The sequence below is a fragment of the Tinamus guttatus genome, unplaced genomic scaffold (genome assembly GCF_059628265.1).
Source record: "Tinamus guttatus ecotype Peru unplaced genomic scaffold, ASM5962826v1 Tinamus_guttatus_pri_ptg000949l, whole genome shotgun sequence".
NCBI lineage: Eukaryota > Metazoa > Chordata > Aves > Tinamiformes > Tinamidae > Tinamus > Tinamus guttatus.
Window position 1 is genome coordinate 246,220 of NW_028289483.1, and position 26,809 is coordinate 273,028.

Sequence of the window (26,809 nt, forward strand, 5' to 3'; positions counted from 1 at the left end):
CCTTATTGCTTTCTACAACTACCTGAAAGGAGGCTGGAGTGAAGCAGGGGTCTATCTCTTCTGCAAAATAACTGCCCAAAATAGGACAAGAGGAAATGACCTCAAGTTGCGCCAGGGGAAGTTCAGGTTAGACATTAGGAAGAATTTCTACATGGAAAGAGTAGTCAAGCATTGGAACAGACTGCCCAGGGTAGTGGTGGAGTTACCGTCCCTGGCACTGTTCAAGAAACATTTAGATGAGGCCCTTGGGGACATGGTTTAGCAGGCATGGTGTTGAGGGGCTTACAGTTGGACTTGATGATCTTGAAAGTCTTTTCCAACCATAATGATTTTGTGATTCTATGTTAATGCCTAGAAAAGGAAACATATAACTCTCCGTGCGAGTGATGCTTGTATGGGATATTATTTCAAGCTTTTAAAGTGAGAACCAGGTCATTTGAATATATATATCAGATCATTTGAATTAATAATGGATTCAAATTTCTTTAAACAATATTTTAATTATTTTAAAGTACATGATCTCACAAGAAAAAAATGCAAGACAGAAATATTTGGGTTTTCTTTACATTCAATTATTTTGCTTTTCCATAATTTAGAATGTCTATTCTCTAGTATTTCCTGGTCTCCAAGCCAGGTAGTTCATATATGATCAGGTGTTCAATAAACAAACCAGATCATTTAGCAAGAAGTCTCTGTAAATCTCTATTTTTGACTTCAAAGAAACTAGAGTAGGGAAGAACACAGTTATTCTTTCATAATCTCACTTTTTCTTTCTTGTTTTTTTTTAAATAATTCATTATTCTTTTGTTTCAGAGAAAATCAGTCTGCATCAAAATCTGTGACTAAGAAAACTATTTTGGGAAAGTATCACAAGCAGGTGTCGTGCTATCTCATTAAAGGAGACAGTAAAATAATCCAGAGGGGCAACAACCCCTGGGCTTTAATTAGTTGTTTTTATTCACCAGTGCAAGATCTTTGTGATAACAACATCCACCATTAATTGGTATGATTGTTATAAGGGATGGGCTTATCAATTAGTAAATAGCAACTAGCAATCAGCACAACTAAATGGTTTACAATGTTTGTCCCAGAAAAAGAAATAAAAATAAAAAGCTAAAATAAAATGAAATAAAATAAAAATTTCTATAGCGTTACTTCACCCTGAGTGTACAGGGGCCTCAACCTTGCAAGGAGTTGAAAACGCTAGCGTTTCCACCCCCTGAATGTACAGGGGACTCAACCTTGCAAGGAGTTACTTTAGCCCAGCGTCCCAGATTAAGGGGAGTGGAGGAATCCCAATCACTGCTCAACTCATCACTGCTACACTCTGTCTTTTATACCCCTAGGGAAGGAGTACATGACTGTGCTATGGTCATTCTTACAAAGCAATTTTTCCAAAATCTTCAGGCAAGATCCATAAGAGCACTTTCATCGTGATGGGTTTCGGTCCCTTATCAGTGTTAGCAAGCATGTCCAGTTTGGTATTGTTGTAATCTGTAGCAAAGTGAGACCCCCTCCTGCCTCCACAGGATTTCCCCCTTCCCTATCTTGCTGCTGGGGACAGTACCCATCATTTCCCTTATGGCATATCTGCCATATCGTCAGAGTTCATACAATTCAGCAGTTTCATCGTTAACTCTCTAATCGCCCATCAGCAGGCATTCAGATAAAACTTTCAGTCATTCTACAGCTCTATAAACCTTTTTTTTCATAATGCGTGTGTGTGTGTGTTCTGTTTTATTTTTAAGAGAAAGTATATTGTGTTGTCAGGGCATGACAAAAGCTGGAATCATTTTTAAAATCTTTCTTACTATAAGTAACTTAGTGTAACCTCCAGTGCATCATCCATAATGACACCTTTATCCTGCTATATCTCTTTACATATGCAAGATAGTGAAAGATAGTTTGCAGGACTGGGACCTAAATCCTTCCATATTTTTTTATACTGTTAGTTACATACATGTTTGCATTCATATATCATAAAGATGTACAGAATCTGAAATTCAAAGAAAAAAAAAAGAAGAGCAAAAGAGAGAGAGAGATTGCAAAATGATCATTTATGAACACCATAACAATAGTTGCTTAATTTACATTTGTACTAATCACTTACCAGTGAAAATTAAAAGCACGAGCAATTCAGAATGAAGTAATTCATTCACCGACAAAAATTGTTCAAGCTACTCAGAACATACTCAAAAAGGGTTGCCTTTTGAATTAAAATTCTTAATTTAAAAACAGCTTTTTACTCAAAGAAAAATGTAGACTTTTTAATAGAAGATCCCCCTTCCTCTTCTTATGAATGTTCTTTGCATGAGTACACCTTTTTAATTTTAAAGCATCTGTTCATTCTGCTCCTTCTCACTAACTCAGAGGCAAAGGCAATACTGAAAACTAAGATGGAAGCATCTACAACTTTTATGCTCCTCCACTTGGCATTAGGCCACAGATCCCCAGTTTAGCAGCCATGCAGAACTGTACTGTATGAACAGGAGACTCACCAAGTATCTCAAAGTGTTACTGACTTCCTAGCGCAATAAGGGACCACTCTTGATGGGACAGACTGCAATGATCTACAGGCTTCTATTCTTTGAGTGTCAACTAGCCTTCGTAAAACACCCCAAAAGAACCAGAGAAATAGTCTCTCGATTTTTCCTTACATACAACAGATTGCTACGCCACTTATGACTGGGAGAATGAAGCAGCAGAGCTCAGGATTTCAGGATGCAGGGTTTTATTTTTCTGCCTCAGGTAAGAAAAAGGTCAGACTCATGGCTCTGCACTCTTTATTTGCACCTATGTAAGGAACAGGAAATACTTCTCAACTTATACTCAAAACCCAAGACCTTTAAATTGCACAGTCCACTAGATAGTAGTCCACTTGGGCAGTGAGAAATCTTTTGAAATTCAAGAGACAACTGCAAGGTCCTGCACTTAGGGCGAAATAACCCCAGACACCAGTACAGGCTGGGGACTGACCTTCTGGAGAGCAGCTCTGCAGAGAAAGACCTGGGCATCATGGTGGATGACAAGTTGACCATGAGGCAGCAGTGTGCCCTCATAGCCAGGAAGGCCAATGGGATCCTGGGGTGCATTAAGAAGAGCGTCTCCAGCAGGTCGAGGGAGGTGATCCTGCCCCTCTCCTCAGCCCTGATGAGGCCACATCTGGAGTACTGTGTCCAGTTCTGGGCTCCACAGTACAAGAGGGATGTGGAGCTGCTGGAGAGAGTCCAGCGCAGGGCCACAAGGATGATCAGGGGCCTGGAACATCTGCCCTATGAGGAAAGACTGAAAGCTGGGCCTGTTCAGCCTGGAGAAGAGAAGGCTGAGAGGAGACCTGATCAGTGTCTATAAAAGTACCTCAAGGGAGGGAGTGAGGAGGATGGTGCTGGCCTCTTTTCAGTGGTGGCCACTGATAGAACTAGAGGAAACAGCCACAAACTGAAGCACCAAAAGTTCCACAGAACTTAAGGAAAAATTTCTTCACAGTGAGGGTGACAGAGCGCTGGAACAGGCTGCCCAGAGAGGTTGTGGAGTCTCCTTCTCTGGAGATCTTCAAAACCTGCTTGGACACAGTCCTGTGCCACGTGCTCTAGGTGACCCTGCGTGTGCAGGGGGGTTGGACTAGATGACCTCTAGAGGTCCCTTCCAACCTTAAGCATTCTATGAAAGGTAAAATATCTTTTTGTGTAGCACCAGACACCATATTTCAAGTGATGACATTTTACAATGCCATCCCTTGGTTGATATACTACAACTACATTGCGCTCTCTTCTATTTTTTCTATATAAATTGTTAAACTGTTTCTGAATCCTTCTATGTGAAAAAGAACACACTTGATCACGGTGTGTCATTAGCAGAGATTTACGTATGGCTCTATTTTAAATTTTAACATAAAATGCTTGAGATTTTTCTCCATAACAGCTTTGAGGTTTTCTTGTTTTTACTTCAATGGTTTAGTTCTTAGTGTGATCAAAGACTTGCCTACGAAACAACATAGGTTAGCATGGCATAGTTCACATCAATAGTGGACAAGAGCAGCTAGAAGACTTCCATTGCCCCGGGCCATTGGGGCTGCTGGAGGTGTCTCTGCACAATGCGACATGAGGTTGCACTTTGCAGTCATGTAAAGCTTGCTTTCCTTACATTAGTGAGGAATATAAAAGCTCTGTAAGGCCCTTAGCTCACGTTATTCCCAAAAGCCAAGCTGGAGGATGAATTTTGTTCTTACTGCCTATCAAACACTTATTTACTACTTGGCAATAAGTAAACATGGATCAAACTTGATAGGCAGCAGGCTTATACAGATGGACTAATGAAATGTAACACCCAGGCTTGTCTCTAAACCCAGGCTTAGTTTACAGAGCTAATATGTGCATGCATGTGTGTTTATAAGCAGGTGTTTATAGGTGCGTGGGCAGTTGTGAAGGATGTGTAGGTGCATGAGGGTATAGGGGCATAGGCTTGTATATAGAAGGTGTGTGCTGAGACGCATGGGTACCAGGGCATGTGTAAGTGCATGTGTAAGTATGTAGAGAGGTGTGGGTATACACGTGTGCAAGAAGACTTGTGCAGATGGGCATGTATTTATTTACATGTATGTGAGCAGGGATGCACAGCAGGGCTAGAGTATATGTGTAGATAGGGGTGTAGTGGTGTGACGTGTGTGTGCAGGAATGTGTCTGGGTGTAGGGGGTGTAGAGATGTGCGTGTGTATGTAGGTAAGGGTTGTAGGGGGTGTATACATGTGCGCACACACGCTATATAATTCAGGTATGTATGATATAGATATATTTAGATACATTCTTATTTTTATATATGTATTATAGATATATTTAATTGAATAGAGTATTTAAATATAGAAGTCCAATCAGGTGGCACCTTTGACAAAACTATATTCAAAGCTAATTTAGAGATCACTGTGATATCTATGACTTATTCTTATGAGTAAGAATTCACAGATCATCCACTAATATTGATATATTTAGTTTCATAAAGACTGAACAGCCAACTTGAAAGGGACTTTTCAGCCTCAGTGTCTCTAGCTTTCTTTCTTGCATTTATCCAGAAAGGGGATCCTCTACATTTTCCAGCACTGATGTCATTTTATAATTCAGCATGTTCTAATATATTATCATGTTCAAAGGAGTGCTGTCTTCTGAGAAACTCTTAAACTGTGCCTTCTAGTTCGATTTATTAGATTGCCCTCTATCATGCAACTGACACCTTACTACAAAACATTAAATAAAGCCAATTTTTTCTTAAATATTCTCTTGATTACATAGTAAAAGAAAGTCTGGATTTGAATTCACCTAATATGATAGTTAAGTCTTAGTTTTACACTTGAAATGTCAAATAAGAAAATCACCAAGATTCAGCAAGAAACCACAATATTTCAGCACAGAAGAGTAGCTAAGAGTATGAAAGCAGGATCGTCAGCAGAAGTCATCTGTATAACTTAGGAAAAAAAAAGAGAGAGAAAGAGAGACATTGAAAAACAACACTAACGTCAATAATGCTACCAAGGCAGTGATTTTTCAAGGGGAAGAAAATCAGAGCATCTGAAACTGGAGACACATTTCTGAAAATATGGCTACAAGACGTTTAACGGTGCAAGAGGTGACCTTAAGGACTATACTGTAATTCTCAGCAGCTAGTTGTACTTGCATTGAGCTGAGAATTATCAAAACATATACATGTCTATACCAAAAATTGCAAGTGGTAGAAGCGAGCAATCAATGACTTGCGCATAGAGGAAGAATGTGCACCCTGTCTTGCTTTGTACCTAACGGAATTCAGTACAAATTGCAATGAGATCACGGTCCTGCAATTACTGAGACATGGTGGGACAGCTCTCATGACTGGAACGTGGCCATGGATGGCTTTGTGCTTTTCAGGAAGGACAGGCCAGGAAGGCGAGATGGTGGAGTTGCTCTTGACGTGAGCATGTGAGAGCAACTGGAATGTATGGAGCTCTGCCTAGGGGAGGACAAAGTGCAAGTTGAGAGCCTGTGGGTGAGGATTAAAGGGCAGCCAAAAGGGGTAACACTGTGGTGGGTGTTTACTATAGGCCTCCTGACCAGGAAGAGGAAGTGGATGAGGCCTTCTACAGGCAGCTGCAAGAAGCTTCATGATGCCAGGCCCCGGTCCTTATGGGGGACTTCAACCACCCTGATGTCTGCTGGGAAGACCACGCAGCTAGGAAGAGACAGTCCAGGAGGTTCCTGCAGAACACGGCAGATGATAACTTCTTGATACGGGTGGTAGATGAGCCCACGAGGAGAGGGGTGCTGCTCAACTCAGTGCTAAAAAAACAGAGATGGTTTGGTCAGAAATGTGAAGGTTGGGGGCAGTCTTAGCTGCAGTGACCATGAGTTGCTGGAATTCATGATCCTGCGAGAAGGAAGCTGGGCAAGAAGTAGGATTGCAACCCTGGACTTCAAGGAAAAGAAGGTGATCAGGAGTAGTCAGCATGGATTCACCAAGGGAAAGTCATGTTTGACCAACCTGATAGCCTTCCATGATGGGATGACTGGATGGATGGATGAGGGGAGAGCCATGGATGTTGACTATCTTGACTTCAGCAAGGCTTTTGACACCATCTCCCATAACATCCTCTTAGGGGAGCTCAGGAAGTATGGGATAGATCAGTGGACAGTGAAGTGGATTGAGAACTGGCTCTATGGCAGAGCTCAGAGGGTGGTGATAAATGGGGCCGAGTCTAGCTGGAGGCCTGTGGCCAGTGGTGTCCCCCAGGGGTCAGTACTGGGCCCAGTGCTGTTCAACATGTTCATCAATGACTTGGATGAGGGCACAGAGGGCACCCTCAGCAAGTTTGCAGATGATACCAAACTGGGTGGAGTGGCCGACACTCCCGAGGGCTGTGCTGCCATTCAGAGGGCCCTGGACAGGTTGGAGAGTTGGGCAGAGAGGAACCTCATGAGGTCCAACAAGGACAAGTGCAGAGTCCTGCACGTGGGGAGGAAGAACCCCAGGCACCAGGACAGATTAGGGGTTGACCTGCTGGAAAGCAGCTCCATGGAGAGGGATTTGGGAGTCCTGGTGGACAACAGGTTAACTATGAGGCAGCCACGTGCCTTTGTGGCCAAGAAGGCCACTGGGATCCTGGCCTGCATCAGGAGGAGTGTTGCCAGCAGGTCGAGGGAGGGGATCCTGCCCCTCTCCTCAGCTCTGGTGAGGCTGCACCTGGAGTACTGTGTGCAATTCTGGGCTACCCAGTACAAGAAGGACATGGAGCTTCTAGAGAGGGTCCAGCGTAGAGCAACAAAGATGATTAAGGGACTGGAGTATTTGTCATATGAGGAAAAGCTGAGAGACCTGACCCTGTTTAGACTAGGGAAGAGAAGACAGAGAGGATTTTATCAACATGTACAAATATCTGAGGGGAGAATGTAAAGAGGATGAGGCCAAACTCTTCTCAGCGGTGGCCAGTGACAGAACAAGTGGTAATGGGTATAAATTGAAACACAGGAAGTTCCATCTCTATGTGAGGAAGAACTTCTTTCCTGTGAGGGTGACGGAGCCCTGGAACAGGCTGCCCAGAGAGGTTGTGGAGTCTCCTTCTCTGGAGACCTTCCAAACCCGCCTGGATGCCACCCTGTGCCACGTGCTCTAGGTGTCCCTGCTTGAGCAGGATGGTTGGACTAGATGATCTCTAGAGGTCCCTTCCAACCTCTACCATTCTTTGTGATTCTATGATTCTGTGAAAGGCTAAAACTGCCCTTTAGCAGAGTATTATTTTTGTGTAATCAGGCGTTTGGGACTTCTATTATTCTCCTAGTTGACTTCCATCCTTCTACCCACCTTACTTGAAAACATAACACACCTCTAGTCACTGCCCTAGCTACCCACTAGCACTGCCAAACACCCTTCCTCCAAAGGGTACTTCAGGGGAGAGGAAAAAAAGAGGGATCAAAAAATCAAAATCAAAATCAATCTTGTTTTCCAAAGTTGTGCAACAAACAAGCCACAACATGATTTTGAGTCAGCAGAAAATTGTTGGCAAATTACTGTTCGTTCCCTTGAAACATTGTAACCCCTGCCCAGAAGGGAAGTTGAGAGGAGTTCTATTGTACTACCTACATTGCTTTGGCTTCTCTGGTTCTCCTCTATTGGCAGCTTACCATGTATATTGGATGGGAACACTCAAAATCAGACCGCAGAAAACTGTAAACAAGTATGTAAAAAAACAAAATATGGAAAACTTGTCATAAGACATAAATCATTCAATCTGAACCTAGTGGATATTTAAAAGCCACTAATCGCTAACATAGTTTACTTTTAAAGCTGTAACTGTTGCTTCCATGCTGACTCACACTAAACTGTGCCTTTGGATTCTTAAATCATAGTTGCTTTTCTGGGAACTAATAAAATAGTCTTAATAACTAAAAACAAAAGATCAGGGATCAGTCTTGATTTGTAGCTGATATTTACTGAATTAATTATTTGATATGTATCCACTTTTGAATAGTCAACATGACATAGGCCTGGCTTTTGGGCAAAGAACACTTAGCAGCTTTGTGAAGTTTCTTTTAAGTGCCTCAAGTTGAGTATTCAAAATAACTACTTTTCAGTTAAGATTTTCTGAGGGTTGTAGGAGAGACAACAAGGAGAATAATAATACAATGTGCCAAACATCTGAGATGTCTATACACAAATGTCAGGAGTATTAAGTATAAACATGAAGATCTTTGAAGTCTTTAGTACCAACCAAAATTACCACTGAGACCGTATCACAAAGACTTGGGATAAATCCCAGGGCTGGAATACTGGTATGGAGGGGTGCAAAGACTGCTGATGAAACAGAGGTGGGAAAAAAAAAAAAAAAGGATAATCAAGCAAGGATAATCATGTCTTGTTATGGATTTGCTGTAGACCACCTAATTAGAGAGAGAAATGCATGAGGTTTTCTCACTTAAGCAACTACTAGAGGCATCCAGACTGCAATGCTTGGTAGTAATGGGGGCTGCACCACAAAAGCCACTAGAGAGGAGAGGAGGGGGAAAAAGAGCAACATACGGACAGTTCAATAGGTTTTGAAACATACTTGAGTTATCTTTTCTTTCTGAGAAAATTTCTTTCTGAAAAAAATTCTTAGGTGGGGCTGATTTATATTTAATTCTAGCTAAGAGAAAGATGAGTCAGGAAACAGAAGGCAATTTAGTCATCACAAAATGATAAATTCATTATTTTATGGAAAGAAAGAAAGAAGACTGACAGAGCAAGGAAAAAAGATACAGCAAGGAATGTTGTATTCATAAATGAATGCAATAACATGCTGAGGGTACTAGTGTCTCTGGGGATGAAAATTAAGTAAAAAAAAAAAAGTAGTGAAGAGGTAATTTGCCCCAAAACAGCAAAAAAACAAGCAGCGTGGGAAGAGACCAGTCCAGCTGTATAAGGACTTCATTATAATGTGAAAAATCAAAAAGGAATTATAGAAAAGAATCTAGAAATAAGATGATATAGATGATAATATGATGAATTATTAGTCATAGTATAGAGGAATTACTGAAACACATGGGCAAAATCAAAAAGGCCAAAGCACAAAATGAGTTACAATCAGCCTGGCCATAAAATACAATAAGAAAAATGAAAAATCTTAAAACACGTTTGGTCAGGAGGCAAGACTATCTGTGTGTACTCAAGGCTAGGCAACCAGTGGGACCATGACTGTCAGAGTTGGGGACGTATGTCTAAATGGGAGTCATGCAGCAGCCACAGGACAAGACATGCAAGCAGCTGCTGGACACATCACGTAATGTGATGAAAATTCCCTTCATGTAGAGGCATATGGAGAGGCATGTCACCATTTTGGTCACAGGAGAAATGCACACATGATCACAACAAGGGCACAGACTGTGAACCGGGATTCCCAAGTGCCATTAGGAAGCATTTGTGACCTGCCCTAGACAAAAAAAAATAATTGTACTCACAAGAGGAAATCATACAATGTCATACATTTTGACAAGTTACAGTTTCTCACCTTCTCTTCAAAATAGAGAACTGGAGCCTAGGTAAAACATCACCATAAGGTAGATTCACAATCAAGGGTAACTCTTCCCCCATCAAACCAGAAGGGGCTCTCCAGTACCATGCTGCAGGTCTACTCTCCTGGATTTCATTCCACAAAATATTTCAATTAATAACCTAAATAACAGACTAGAGTATAAAACCCACCAATAACTCTCAGAGAGGAGGCATCGCAAACATTCTGAAGGACAGGCTCAGAATTCAAAATAACTCTCACAAAGAGGAGAAAGGATACAAAATCAAAAAGATATATTATAAAAAGCTTCTGAAATATATGGCATTGCGGAAGAGTAAAAAAAAAAAGTATAAAATGAGGAAAAAAACACCTAGGTGTCAATCTGCAGAAAAAACATTGGACTGCTGCAGTCAATCAAAAAATAAATACAAATCTTTAACACTCAAAACTCAAGGAAACCTTACTCTAGTCAGTTTTAGTGGAGGTGTCTTACTGAGATAATGGAGAGGATTTTTTTGCTCTACTGGATGTTGGTGAGGACTGGAAGTAATTATTCTGCTGATAAAATACCAAGGTCCTTGTCCAACTTCGGGCATCACTGGAAAAAAAACTATGATCAACTGACAGTTCCAAAAGTAACAGAAAATGAGTTACAAAGAAAAATAGCACAGCCAGGTTTAGTCTGAAAAGATAAGACATAAGTAAACATTTTCCCAATGTGTAAAAGGTTGTTACAAAGAGGACAGAGTGATGATTTTTCATTTCTGCTAGATCAAGGAAAAAGAGAAATCAGCTTTATATTAGATACCATTAGAACTCTTATTTTGAGAATAGTTAAGCAAAGGAATGGGCAATGTATTCACTGGAGGTTTTAAGGAGCAGGATAAACATGTCAGAGATGGTCTAAGTACACATATCCTGCTTCTGAGCACAGGTCTGAACAGCATAACCTCTTGTTTACTTTAAGCTTTCACTTTTCTCTAAATCCTGATTTACCCCATTGTCATTTATATCCTACAACTGAAATATCAGCAATGTACCTATAATTTTTCCATTTTAAAAAGAAAATGGTATAGGCTAACCTCCAAATATTTTAAAAGTTCATTCCACAAAAATTCCTAGATAATTTTACCAGCTTCCTCTTCCCAGGTACAAGCTCGATGGAGAGGAAATAACTACCAAAAAATTGGTGCAAGGTGAAGGAGAAGAGACAAAAAAAAAATTGTTGGACAAAAAATAGGAATCTCACAGAAAAAAAAAAAAAGGCCAAGTGAAGAAGTGAAGATAGTGGAGCTTCTGATACAGGAAGAAGATACCATTCCTCAGATCCTAGGGGAAAGCCCTAGCACAGATTAAATTTTCATCTAACAGCCACAAGCAAAATGATGAGGAAAAGTTTCTTTGTGTGACCAAAGCAGACATAAAGCACTTGAAAACTACAGAATAAGTAGCATTTCATTTTTTTCCCCACATTTGAAGCCAATAACATGTTAAATCAGGAAGGGCTTTAGAACATGCTTGAATTTGGCTTTAATAGATGTTGAAGAGGTGCTGTCAAGAGGTGTCTTTTCCAATGGTCAATATTCTGCTGTCTCTTCCACTCCTACTCCCTACCTTAAAGAGCAAATATGTAGTTTTCACTTCTAAACCCTCAGTGAGCCTAGATTAGGCCTAAAGTCATATTGGCAAGAGAAGAAAATAATTTCTGATCACAGTCCAGAGACTGATGTAATCTGGGAGAAGGGAGAGAAGTGGGTGTGTTGATTCCTGACATAAGTTTTTCCACTCATCTTTACACTGGAGAAGAGGTGAGGCTTGAAATCTTTTTAAAGATGGGTGAATTTATTCCTCCCCAGGGGGAGGACCTTGCACTTGCCCTTGTTGAACTTCATGAGGTTTCTCACTGCCCAGTTGTCCAACTTCAATGTAGTAGACTATAGCAGAAATTCTGCAGTCCTTACACATTTTCTCCCTGAATTATTAGACCTGAAGCCATTTCACTCCTATCCCAACATCCTGTTAACATTAGTGCTCTTTCATATGCCAATACTATTCTATCATTTTTATACCTCACAACCTAGTTTAATACTTTATTGTTTTCAATACTAACACCAAAATATAATCAGCAATTGCCAAAAACACAGAGTGTAAAGCAAAGTTCATTTTAGTGTTCCTAAACTGGAAGCAGCTTTAGGTGTTTTTCACCTAAAATTATTATTCTGGAAGGTAAAGAATCAGAACTGGGAGGATGTGATCTGACTCCTACCATTCACTGTTTTTTTTTTTTCTGTTTCTTTTTTTTCAGAAAGCTTTTTATTACTCACCGAAAATGGTGAGCTACCAGACCTTCATTCACATTAAATTTCCCCTAAGAATTTCGATACAGATTTCATTTATCATGGGAAGGAAGGAAGTTCAGTAGGGAAATAATACTATTCATTGTGGGGCAGAGGAGGAGAGGAAGAGAAAAAGCAATGTTACATGTAAATAAATATGTTTTGCTTCATTTCAAGTTAATGACTTTAAGTCCAACTTTCCTCCCCACCTAAATTGGCAAAGTGGGTACCTACTTCACTGCCATGGGCACTTAGTAACTCCATAATAATTTAAATTTGCAATGTGAGAACCCTGATAAAGTGACATCCTCTCTTTCCTCTCTCAAGGTTTACATCTGCTTACAACCAATAGTGTCATGCAGTTCCAAATGCAAACTACAGAGTCCTTGCAAGACAATGTTTAAGTGTCATTGTCTTCTCAATAAAAAATTAAACTCTTTAGACTGGCAATACATTGCAAACAAACAAGAACAAGATTGCCTCTAAATTTCCTATCCATACATTTTTAAAACGTCTCTTATTCTATTGGTCACAGGCCCTGGTTCTCATGGGGGACTTCAACTACCCTGACATCAACTGGAAGGACAACACAGCCAGGCACAAACAGTCCTGGAGGTTCCTGCAGAGTGTTGATGATAACTTTTTGACGCAGTTTGTGGAGGAGCCAAGGAGAAAAGGTGGGCTACTGGACCTCGTGCTAACAAATTGAGAGGGACTTGTAGGAGGTGTGAAGGTGGGGGAGTAGCCTCGGCTGCAGTGACCATGAGTTGGTGGAGTCCACGATCCAACGAGGAGGAGGCAGGGCTGTAAGTAGCCTTGCGACGATGGACTTCAGGAGGGCCAACTTTAGCCTCTTCAGAGACCTCCTCGGAAGAATCCCATGGGCTAGAGCTCTAGAAGGCAAGGGGGCCCAAGAGAGCTGGTTAGTTTTCAAGCAGCACTTCCTCCACGTCCAGCAACAGTGCATCCCTGTGTGTAAGAAGTCAGGCAGAGGGGGCAGGAGGCCTGCGTGGATGAGCAAGGAGCTTGTGGCAATGCTCAAGCAGAAGAAAGGGATATGCAGAATGTGGAAAAAAGGACAGGTCCCCTGGGAGAAATACAGGAACGTAGTCAGGGAATGCAGAGATGCGACAAGGAAAGCTAAGGCGCGTTTGAAATTAAATCTGGCAAGAGACGCTAAAAATAACAAGAAAAACTTCTTCAAATATATTAACAGCAAAAGGAAGATCAGGGAAAACGTGGGTCCGCTGGCAGACAGGATGGGCACCCTGGTTACAAAGAACACAGAAAAAGCTGAATGCCTTCTTTGCTTCGGTGTTTACCAAGGGCAGCCCTTTAGAGCCCCAGGCCCTAGGGACAAGAGAAGAAGCCGGTGGAGAGGAGGACTTGCCCTGGGTACAGGAAGATTGGGTCAGAGAACACCTAAGGAACCTCGATACCCACAAATCCATGGGCCCTGATGGGATGCACCCCAGAGTGCTGTGTGAGCTGGCAGATGCCATAGGAAACCCCTCTCCATCACCTTTGAAAGATCCTGGAGAACAGAGGAGGTGCCAGAGGACTGGAAGAAGGCCAATGTCACGCCAGTCTTCAAAAAAGGCAAGGAGGAGGACCCAGGCAACTACAGGCCAGTGAGCCTCACCTCCGTTCCCGGAAACGTGGTGGAACAGCTCATACTGGCCATTGCCTCCAGGCACATGGAGGACAAGAAGGTGCTCAAGAGTAGTCAGCATGGATTCACCAAGGGGAAATCTTGCTTGACTAACCTGATAGCCTTCTATGATGAAATGACCGGCTGGATAGATGAGGGGAGAGCGGTGGATGTCGTCTATCTCGACTTCACCAAGGCTTTTGACACCGTCCCTCACAACATCCTCCTGGGCAAGCTCCGGAAATATGGGATAGATGAGTGCACAGTGAGGTGGATTAGGAACTGGCTGGATGGCAGAGCTCAGAGGGTGGTGATCAGTGGTGCCGAGTCTAGTTGGAGGCCTGTGGGTAGCAGAGTCCCCCAGGGGTCAGTCCTCGGGCCCGTCCTGTTCAATTTATTCATCACTGACCTGGATGAGGGCACAGAGTGCTCCCTCAGCAAGTTTGCTGATGATATGAAACTGGGAGGAGTAGCTGATACCCCAGAGGGCTGCGCTGCCATACAGAGGGACCTGGACAGACTGGACAAGTGGGCGGTGAAAAACCTCATGCAATTCAACAAGGCCAAGTGCAAGGTTCTGCACCTGGGGAGGAATAACCCCAGACACCAGTACAGGCTGGGGACTGACCTTCTGGAGGGCAGCTCTGCAGAGAAAGACCTGGGTATCATGGTGGACGACAAGTTGACCATGAGGCAGCAGTGTGCCCTCATAGCCATGAAGGCCAATGGGATCCTGGGGTGCATTAAGAAGAGCGTCTCCAGCAGGTCGAGGGAGGTGATCCTGCCCCTCTACTCAGCCCTGATGAGGCCACATCTGGAGTACTGTGTTCAGTTCTGGGCTCCACAGTACAAGAGGGATGTGGAGCTGCTGGAGAGAGTCCAGCACAGGGCTACGAGAATGATCAGGGGCCTTGAACATCTGCCCTATGAGGAAAGACTGAAAGAACTGGGCCTGTTCAGGCTGTAGAAAAGAAGGCTGAGAGGAGACCTGATCAGTGTATATAAGTACTTCAAGGCAGTGAGGAGGATGGTGCTGGCTTCTTTTCAGTGGTGGCCACTGACAGAATCATAGAATCATAGAATGCTTAGGATTGGAAGGGACCTCTAGAGATCATCTAGTCCAACCCCCCTGCATACGCAGGATCACCTAAAGCACGTGGCACAGGACTGCATCCAAGCGGGTTTTGAAGATCTCCAGAGAAGGAGACCCCACAACCTCTCTGGGCAGCCTGTTCCAGTGCTCTGTCACCCTCACTGTGAAGAAATTTTTCCTTAAGTTCCTATGGAATTTTTGGTGCTTCAGTGCTTCAGGTGCTTCAGGAATTTTTGGTGCTTTGGTGCTTAATGCACCCCGGGATCCCATTGGCCTTCTTGGCCACAAGAGCACACTGCTGCCTCATGGTCAACTTATCATCCACCATGGCACCCAGGTCTTTCTCTGCAGAGCTGCCCTCCAGAAGGTCAGTCCCCAGCCTGTACTGGTGTCTGGGGTTATTCCTCCCCAGGTGCAGGACCTTGCACTTGGCCTTGTTGAATTGCATGAGGTTTTTCACCGCCCAGTTGTCCAGTCTGTCCAGGTCCCTCTGGATGACAGCGCAGCCCTCTGGGGTATCGGCTACTCCTCCCAGTTTCGTGTCATCAGCAAACTTGATGAGGGAGCACTCTGTGCCTTCATCCAGCCAGTATGAGCTGTTCCATCACTTTTCCGGGGACGGAGGTGAGGCTCACTGGCCTGTAGTTGCCTGGGTCCTCCTTCTTGCCTTTTTTGAAGACTGGCGTGACATTGGCCCTCTTCCAGTCTTCCGGCACCTCCCCTGTTCTCCACGATCTTTCAAAGATGATGGAGAGCGGCTTAGCTATGGTATCCGCCAGCTCACGCAGCACTCTGCGGTGCATCCCATCAGGGCCCATGGATTTGTGGGTTTCGAGGTTCCTTAGGTGCTCTCTGACCCAATCTTCCTCTACCCAGGGCAAGTCTTCCTCTCCACCAGCTTCTTCTCTTGTCCCTAGGGCCTGGGGCTCTAAAGGGCTGTCCTTGGTAAACACCGAAGCAAAGAAGGCATTGAGCAACTCTGCTTTTTCTATGTTATTTGTAACCAGGGTGCCCATCCCGTCCGCCAGCGGACCCACGTTTTCCCTGATTTTCCTTTTGCTGTTAATGTATTTGAAGATTTTTTTTTTGTTATTTTTAACGTCCCTTGCCAGATTGCCTTCCAGCCGTGCCTTAGCTTTCCTTGTCGCATCTCTGCATTCCCTGACTACGTTCCTGTATTTCTCCCAGGGGACCTGTCCTTTTTTCCACTTTCCGTATACCGCTGCCTTCTGCTTGAGCACTGTCACAAGCTCCTGGCTCATCCATGCAGGTCTCCTGCCCCCTCTGCCTGACTTCTTACACACAGGGATGCACTGTTGCTGGGCGTGGAGGAAGTGCCGCTTGAAAACTAACCAGCTCTCTTGGGCCCCCCTGCCTTCTAGAGCACTAGCCCATGGGATTCTTCCGAGGAGGTCTCTGAAGAGGCTAAAGTTGGCCCTCCTGAAGTCCATCGTCGCAAGGCTACTTACAGCCCTGCCTCCTCCTCGTTGGATCCTGAACTCCACCAACTCATGGTCACTGCAGCCGAGGGTACCCCCCACCTTCACATCTCCTACAAGTCCCTCTCAATTTGTTAGCACGAGGTCCAGTAGCCCACCTCTCCTCGTCGGCTCCTCCACAACCTGCGTCAAAAAGTTATCGTCGACGCTCTGCAGAAACCTGCAGGACTGCTTGTGCCTGGCTGTGTTGTCCTCCCAGTTGATGTCGGGGTAGTTGAAGTCCCCCATGAGAACCAGGGCCTGTGACCGTGAGGCAATATCCAGCTGCCTATAGAAGGCCTCATCAACCTCCTTGTCTTGGTCAGGTGGCCTGTAGCAGACACCCACCACAGTGTCTCCCACATTAGCCTGCCCTCTAATCCTTACCCACAAGCTCTCAACAGGCTCATCCTCCACTCCCAGGTTGAGCTCCATGCATTCCAGTTGCTCTCTCACATGAAGAGCAACTCCACCACCTCGCCTTTCCAGCCTGTCCTTCCTAAAGAGCACATAGCCTTCCATGGCAGCGCTCCAGTCATGTGAGCTATCCCACCATGTCTCTGTGATTCCAATGAGATCATGATGCTGGGACTGCACACAGATCTCCAGTTCATCCTGCTTATTCCCCATGCTTCGCGCATTGGTGTACAATGAGGAAACTAGAACTAGAGGAAAAGAACTAGAGGAAACAGCCAGAAACTGAAGCATCAAAAGTTCCACATGAACTTAAGGAAAAATTTCTTAACAGTGAGGATGACAGAGCCCTGGAACAGGCTGCCCAGAGAGGTTGTGGAGTCTCCTTCTCTGGAGATCTTCCAAACCCGCTTGGACGCAGTCCTGTGCCACATGCTCTAGGTGACCCTGCGTGTGCAGGGGGGTCGGACTGGATGAACTCTAGAGGTCCCTTCCAACCTTAAGCATTCTATGATATTGTGAAGAACACTAGGAAAGTTACTAATCATTTCCACTGCAGTAGCGATGTTACAAAGAATGATGCCAGTATAAGAATATAAGCAAATACTCTGACCTTAAAAATCCACATCCTTCAGTCAAATTCTAATTCTAAATACATGTACCACCACATTATCACTGCCGCCAGGCAGTGATGGTGCTAAGCAGCATCCTCCATGCTAAATTAGTGCCTTACTTGGACCACTCAGTTCTGCTTTGTCTTGGCTTCTGCAGCACCTCCGGGACTGCCCTTTCACTCCTGCAAAGAAAAGGGGAAGGGCTGAAGGCACCTACCCTCCACTTTTGCCGGAAGTAATCCCCTTCTGCATAGCAAAGGGTGAGAGAAGTGAAGAGCACCTTGGCCAACCAGAAATTTTTGTTTTCCAGGGTGTGAACAGTGGAAATGTGGGTTTAGGCTGGACTGTGAAATCTTATTTCAAACACTTAAAAACTTATTTCAAACACTTAAAAGAAAAACATCAGTAGCAGGATGTTAACTTTCATTGTCTAAGAGCTTCTACCAGTTATATCCCAAAATGACCAGGTTAGCCCTCTATTGGTCAGAGTTCTTTTGATGTTGATGGAAACCTGCTTTGCAATTAATTGCCAAGAAGTGAAGCACAGATACACACATACTCCATTGCAACTCCCAAGCTAAAAATCTTATGATAGTATGTAAACCCTCTGTTAAATGCAGAACAGATGAACTTTAAAAGAAAGTTACTTAGATCATGGAATCTTTCAGTCAAGTTAGGAACTAAGGGTGACATATCACCTGCGTTCTCCACTAATAATACCTCAGGATGGATATTAAGAGTGTACATATGCAGGAAAAAAAAGTTTTCTTTAAAAATAGAACTCTTACAGTAATCTGATGACATTTCTCATCTGTAAACTCTGGAAGGGGAAGTTAACAACAAATCCATGGACCAAATGGAAAAAAAAACAACCAAACAAACAAACAAAAACCCTCAGGCCTTACATGCAGCTTAGTTTAAGACTTCCCAATTTAATAATGGTTCCACTCTGAGCAGCTTTGCAAAAGACATCATTGGTTTTCTGGTTTATTGTTTCACTGATTTCCAAAGCAAATGTACTCAATTTACATTCCAGCTCTGCAAATTTGACCTATTGAGTCAAATATTGGTAGCATTTGACTTCCAAACTGCATTACCTTCTTCCTGTAGAAAAATCAAGAATGGAGATGCCTAAATTCTGCCATCTTCTGCTATCTGTGACACTTCTAAAACTTTATCATTTCCACAGCATAGATAATTGTGTGTGTGTGTATGTGTGTGTGTGTGTGGATAGATGTCTTGTTCCAGGTTTAGCTGAAACATTGCCATCTCCAGCTCTTCACTGATGCCCACCAGCCCAAGTCTTATTTCCAAAAGCTCAGCTGGGGCTACAGACATGCTTACCAACTGCTTGTAGGACACTAGGCAGGTGTGCGCATGCTGATTTCACCAGCAATACATGCTGAATTGGCTCACTTTAGACAAAATGGATAGGCAATGCTGATATTCCATGGCAAAAGATGGCCCCAGTTTGGGTGACACAGAGTCAGCATACTACTGCAGTTGTCTGCAAACTGACTGCCTGACTGTGTCCTAAACTCACCCCCATGGCAAAGCCACCGTTTACACATTCACGAAGCAATTCAAAACCAAATCACATGGCCTCGCAACAGAGACCTGTTATAAAATTATAGACAAGTGCCTTAGATGTAATGCTATAACCTGTTTAAATATGGCAAGTTTGTGATGCTTAACTGTGCCTTAGTCCCGATCAAGACCTCCGCTGTGCTCAATGAAAAAAAACAATGTGATAAAAGAGAATAAACATATTAATATTAATAAAGTAATAAAAGGGATAAATATAGTAATAAAGTAATAAATATAATTCAAAATGCTGAGTCAAGAGAGAAGGTATCCTCCCTACAAGTTCATTAACAGCGTTAATCTGATCTTCAACTAAAGATGACACTTTTCTAAAATTACTAAAATAAAATGGGATTACTCAAATGCAAAATTATGAAAGTGTTTAAAGAGTTGTGGCTTGAACATAGCAATATTGAGAAAAAAATTCCTGGCATACATAGTGCCCTTTCTTTTTAATACAATTCATACATTATAAGTATCACATAGCTTCATATCCAGTAAATGACAATAATTTCCAGCATTAGCCACATAAAGGACTGATAAATAAGTGCAGGTATAGATTCTGTTTTTAATGTGAACAAAACGTGCTCAAGAAAGTATCAAAAAACGTGCTCAAGAAAGAATCATAGAATCATTATGGTTGCAAAAGACCTTTGAGAATGAGTCCAACCGTAAGCCCTTCAATACCTTGCCTGTAAAACCATGTCCCTAAGTGCCTCATCTACACGTTTCTTAAACACTGCCAGGGATGGTGACTCCACCACTTCCCCGGGTAGCCTGTTCCAATGCTCGACTACTCTTTTGTGTAGAAACTTTTCCTAATATCTAACCTGAACCTCCCCTGGTGCAACTTGAGGCCATTTCCTCTCGTCCTAACCGTAGTTATTCTGGAGAAGAGACCAACTCCCGCCTCACTAGAACCTCCTTTCAGGTAGTTGAAGAGAGTGATAAAGTCTCCCCTGAGCCTTCTCTTCTCCGGACTAAATAATCCCAGCTCCCTCAAGTCACTCCTCATAAGGTCCACAGCCTTTCCTTCATCCACTAGGCGGGTCATGGGGTCATAGAAGGAGCTCAGGTCGGTGAGGCAGGACCTGCCTTTCATGAACCCATGTTGGCTGGGCCTGATCCCCTGGTTGTCGCACACATGCTGTGTGATCACCCTCAAGATGATCTGCTCCAAAACTTTCCCTGATACCAAGGTCAGGCGGACAGGCCTGTAGTTCCCCAGATCCTCCATCCGACCCTTCTTGTAGATGGGCATCACATTGGCCAGTCTCCAGTTGTCTGGGACCTCCTCTGTTGACCAGAACCGCTGATAGACAATGGAGAGTGGCTTGGCAAGCAGTTCCACCAGCTCCCTCAGAACCCGCAGGTGGATCCCACCTGGTCCCATAGACTTGTGGGTGTCCAAGTGGAGTAGCAGGTCACTGACTGCTGTTTCCTCCTGAATTATAGGGGATTTCTGCTCACCATAGGCGTCTTCCAGCTCTGGGGGCCAAGTACCTTGAGGATAAGTGATCTGAGTGTTAAGGACGGAGGTAAAGAAGGCATTAAGTACCTCAGTCTTATCCTCATCCTTGGTGACAATATTCCCTATTGCATCCAATGAAGGATGGAGATTCTCCTTGGCCCTCCTCTTCTTGTTAATGTATTTGTAGAAACATTTTTTGTCTTTTACAGCAGTGGCCAGATTGAGTTCCAGATGAGCTTTCGCCTTTCTGATTTCCTCCCTGCATACCCTAGCAACTTCCTTGTACTATTCCTGAGTTACCTGCCCCTTCTTCCAAAGGTGGTAAACCCTCCTTTTTTTCCCAGGAGTCTCAGTGATAGTTGCCTATTCAGCCAGAATGGGTGGTCTTCCCCTCCAGCTCGTCTTTCGGCACACGGGGACAGCCTGCTCCTGCGCCTTTAAGATTTCCTTCTTGAGGAAAGTCCAGCCTTCCTGCACCCCTTTGCTCTTCAGGACTGTCTCCCCAGGGACTCTCCCAACCAATGTCCTAAACAGTCCAAAGAATACATCCTTCTCCCTTCCTGCCACATATAATGTCTAAAAAAAATAAGTTTTGACATCTGTGAAAATTCTGTATTTTATAGTCAGAGTTGATGACTCAGAAATTGATGTGCACCATCTGCTTAACAATCAACATAAATACTAAATAAACCAGGCTAACTGCAAAAAAATCTGTTTTCCTATTGCTTGTTTCCTGCCCTAGCAATGTTTCTCTATTCCTGAGAACAAGCCAAAACATGAAATAAAATCCATCACTTCTCTATTAACAAGATTTTTTTTTCAGTCTAAAACCAGTATGCTAGCAATGTATAATATTGTACCTTTTTCTCCAAAACATCTTGCATTGCTGCTCTAACACCTTCATGGGAAAAAAATCCTTTGTTTCAGAAGACCACGCTTTTGTTAACCAGATAGCTATATAGGGAATTTTCTACCTGTTTGGAAACAAAAGGGAAAAAAAACTCACCCAACATACGAAAGCGAAAAGATGAACCTCTGTCCTCTGTCACAGCAGAAGAGATGGTTGTCTCTGTCTTGAGAGGAGCACCCCTGACTCGATTTTTTTTGAGAGACTAGGTAGTGAGTGGCAGAGAAAAGCACTGAAATCCTTGCATGTACAACCAGATCTGTTCACCTTAGCTCAACACAAGACTCTGCTACAGATCTTCTCAGGAATAACTTGAATATAAATTAGTAATAAACTGCTACTATTGTTACATGAAGAAAAGACAAGATGTGCTTTAAAAATCTTGAGAAAATACTATACAGCATGTCATATCTATCCTTTTTGGACAAACTTTTCCAAATTGGTTGTGGAGCATGAACTCAAACATCCCCAGTTCATAGGTGTACCAAACAGCTATGACAGAGCAATAAGTGTGATAACCAAGAGAAAAATATCAACAGTGATCCTCACAATTGGATTTCGATCACTTAAGAACAAAAGTCCAAATCACAATCCAGATTGCCACATTCAAGAATAGAAATATAGCTTATTTTTTTAAATAATTTTTACATTATGCTCATGTACCAAAGTCATAAATTCTGATTGTGAATTAGCTCATAATATACCAAGAATATTTGCGTAATTGTCAGCACAGCATTACACATTGGTAAAGCTTTAATTCAGGCTAACAATCCTCTATGGCCAGGGCCAGAATACTTCTCCTATTTTCTGTTACATTGCATACAGATTATACCATATATACACACACACACATATTTATTTATATTTATTTTGCAATGTCCTTTGAGAAAGGTGCACAACAGTAACACAAGCAGACAAAGCTGAAGACAGTTTCAAAATTGTAATTTATTCAGATTTTATCTGATTCAGCATTTGGAAAGTCTTTTTCTTAGGTGGAACTAGAAACTTATTTCAAACTTTACGTAACATCAGAACAGCAAATTTATTTAAGACACTGAAACAAATTGTGTTCGATCACCAAAGCTCTATGATAGTTCATTAGATTAAAGGTGAATATTTTTCCAGAAAGATTGAATAATCCAACAGTGATTGGCTTCCATTTTTCCCCCCATTTTCTAGTGCTCTCTAACAAATTTCTATCCCATATGTTATTGCTTAAAAGCAATTACAAATAGGTGGAACTTAACAACAGTAGGTAACTCTGCCAGAAATGCACATAAAAAAAAATGCAAGCAGGCTATGCTATTTGAAATGAGACTCTAAGGAGACTCTAAGGCACCATGAGAAGAAACCCTTTCTAAATCAAGGGCAAACCCTTGCTAAATCAATCTCTGTGTACAGAAATTCCTTTACAAGACTAAAGAGAGATATTGTTAAAAAGCTACCAACCTATTTTTGGCATGAACTGCAAATGGGTGAGAAAGTTTACAAATACAGGTTATAAGGACTTGTGACTAGAGCTGCCACTCCTGTGATCTCAGGCAAACTCTGCAGCCGATTACTTCCTTTCTGAAAAACTTAAATATGTGTCCCCATCCTCCCCTACACACACATGCTTTTAGCTGGGGACAGTTGGATCATTCTCACAGTAGATAGATAAATCTTTCTTACTGCTGATTATTCTGGGGGGAGGCAGGAGGGGAGGCACTGTGTGTGACAGGGTCCCTTTTGTTTGGCTACAGGCACAACAATCTGTTTTTCATTGAACAGAGTTTTTTGTTCACTCTCCTCAACATTTTTCTTTAATTATGATAAAAGACAGTAACTTAAATCAGGCATAAATCCTGTTCAACTGAACATAAGAAAATAAAGGAGTTAACTTTGGAGTCAAAAAGTAGGCATGTGACCTCTCAATTACTGCTCCAGATAATATACCACTAAAGCACCGATGAGTGAAAAATTGCTCATTCCTCAAATATTGCAGTAGCATCACAGACCAGGAAGATGAATTAAATAATTCTCAGATCGTGTTTGTTTTAACATGCTCTGCTTAGAATGTAACTATTCAGTTATAAAGTGATCTTGACTTTCACTCCAAAAGCCTATCCCTATGCCTAGCTGCTCCCAGAGAAACACATTTTCTTTGCAATACACCCTTTATTTCAGAAACTCTGCCAAATAACCTGGGAAACTAATTAAAAGGTTGGGGTAGAGAGCAGTGGGAAAGATACTACCTTCATAGTTATATTAGCTGACATACATAGGATCAATAAGCTCAGAATATATAGTGATCCGCATTAAACCCCGGCCAACTGTGGGTCTGGGGCCAAGCCTTCACCCAGAACCTGTTTTGGTCACAGTAAGGACAGCCAGATCTGCTGTGAGGAGGAAGATGATGGACACTGGGGCACAAATTCCCCATCAAGGAGAGTCTAGGTGAATCGTAGGGAGTCCCCGAAAGAGGAATAGGAGGATCCCACATGGAAACCTTGCTGTCTGCGAGACCTTGCAAAGCACATGAGCGTTTTGTTCCTTCTGTAAGTAGTGATGGCTGCAATTAAAAATTACAAGGTCTATCAACCGTCATGCTGAGCTTCCTCAAGAAGACTTTCTAGCTGGGGTTGTTTTGTAGTTAATACCTTCTCCATATCACTAGCCCAAATACAGCAGTCTTTGGGACTACAGTGTCACTATGCAGATGAAAAATTTGTTTGGTTGTTTAAATTAAAGACATTTCTTAAAGCTGAATAAAACACTGAATGTTCAAACTATAAACGCCAAAAGGAAGAGAACTCCCTTGGGTAGGTTTGGATTTATTTTTTTTCCTTTTGGACAATCTGGAGTATATTATATCAGGCAGCCTGGAACTGCCTCGGGCTATAGTTACAGAGTAGACTTTAAATGAAAATGAGTGTTGGTTTGTGCACCTGGAGAAAATATTTATCCAAGCAGCATCCAGATATGCGGCAACCAAACATGTTGAATTATTTGCAGTATGCTCAATGGAATCATTTAAAGTACCTGCAGACACGTACTATATTTAGGTTAGCTTCTACTTAAAGTTTATGAGCAAAATGTAGCATAAGAAACACTTTTTGAATCAGCACCTAAAATATTCACATAAAGTGGTCATATTTGCTACAAAGCTAATTTCCTGGTATATTTTTCAGTATGATTTTAACAATGACAATTTACATTTATATATCTCATACTTGTAATTAGATTTCCCCCATTAAGTGTTTAATATGCTTAATATTTAAACATATTATTATTTTAATATTTTTGATATAAACCTACTCTGAGTTACATATGGGCTTATTTATACACACGAATGTATCTTCCAGGATGAGCATCCATGCTATGCTGTATCAGCTTTGCAGCAGCTCAACAGCCAAACACTGGACTTCTTTTAGGGTGTATTATACCACACAGAATCAAGAGTGCTTCCATATCAGGAAAGCAGACATTTTAAAATATTAGCATTCTTTGTTTATATGGAAAGCTTAGTATATAAACAAACATATATTCCTTTGCTGCAATACAGTCCCCACATTTTTCTCCTTGTTCAGCATGGTCTGGCTCCCTTCTGCATCTTACTACTAGATTTTCTGACACAGGCAAATTTTAATTAATACAAACTAAATCTGAACCATTTAAAATATAGTCTACTATCTATATTTCTTTCTTGGAATCAAGTATGACAGCCATTTCAAATGTACCAAGAGCTAAACTATGTTTATTCCTCCTCCTGGCTCCCCGTCCTCATTAAAGAGCTCTGTTTATTACTGAAGCACATACAGATCTCCCTCCTAATCCTGAGATAATGAAAATCTGCTAAGATAGTAAGGTAGTAAATCCATAAAGAGTTCACCAAAACACACGCTGAATGGCATCGACAATGTTTCCACTGGAAACAATGGACATTTTTCCTAAGCAAATATTCTGTCTCAACAACAATAAAGGGTGAATTGTTGAGGGAACCATGATTTATGCACTGGAGCGCAGCTGCCTCAAGTCACACCAAAAAGCATCCTCAGCACATCATCAGTGCTGCCCTCATCTTTAGCCACATGCTCCTTGGAGTAATTGCTTTATGAAAAAGCCCAAACTATAAATTACATCAGACAAATTGACTTTCATTTTGTCTTCTAAAGCAAGACTAAAGATGCCACTTAAGATTACATTGAAAAGATTACTTCTTGTACCTCAGTGACCATGTTCCCTGAACTATGCCCAATCCAGTATACAACCATACTTTATTGCTTATGACCTACAATATATTTTACATCAATGGGCACCCCAAGCTGAGGCAGAGAAAAATGACAGTGTGGCCAAGAAGGCAAACAAAAACAGCTGCAAAAAGCTGTCAAAGCCAGCAATGCAAATCATGCTATAATTGCGGGGAGTAAATTTGAAAAACAAAAATCTATTATTTCTGAAGAGCCTTGAAGCAGAAACATATCCACATAGAGATTATCTCATTTACAATATAATCTTCTGGAATATGGAATGCTAGGAATGAAAAGGCTTTACAACATTACTACCCAAGGCATTTTATACTCTTATATTGTCAAACAAAACACACCTTTAGTCACTGAAATTACGCTGCATACTGAGAATAATGAAATTCTATTCAAGCAGAATTTATTAGAAATTATGGTTCTAATTTACAAAAAAAAATGTATGCAGTTTTAAATTTATGAAATGCCTTTCATGCCAGTGCATCTCTGAAAATACTTGATCTATTTAAATGGAGTCACAGCTGTTTATGGAAGCCCAAACTAATAGTGAGGAACGATAAATCTCAATCCATTTTTTCTGCAAACTTGCTGAGGGTGCACTCAAGCCCCTCATCCAGATCATCGATGAAGATATTAAAGGGACCAGCCCCAACACTGACCCCTGGGGAACACCACTCGTGACCGGTTGCCAGCTGGATTTAACTCCATTCACCACCCCTCTCTGGGCCCGGTCATCCAGCCAGTTCTTCACCCAGTGAAGCGTACACCTGTCTAAGCCATGAGCTGCCAGCTTCTCCAGGATAAGGCAGTGGGAGACTGGGCCAAAGGCCTTTCTGAAGCCTAAGCACACCACATCCAGAGCCTTTCCCTCATCCACTAGGCAGGTCACCTGGTCATAGAAGGAGCTCAGGTTGGCCAGGCAGGGTCTGCCTTTCATGAACCCATGTTGGCTGGGCCTGATCCCCTGGTTGTCGCACACATGCTGTGTGATTGCCCTCAAGATGATCTGCTTCA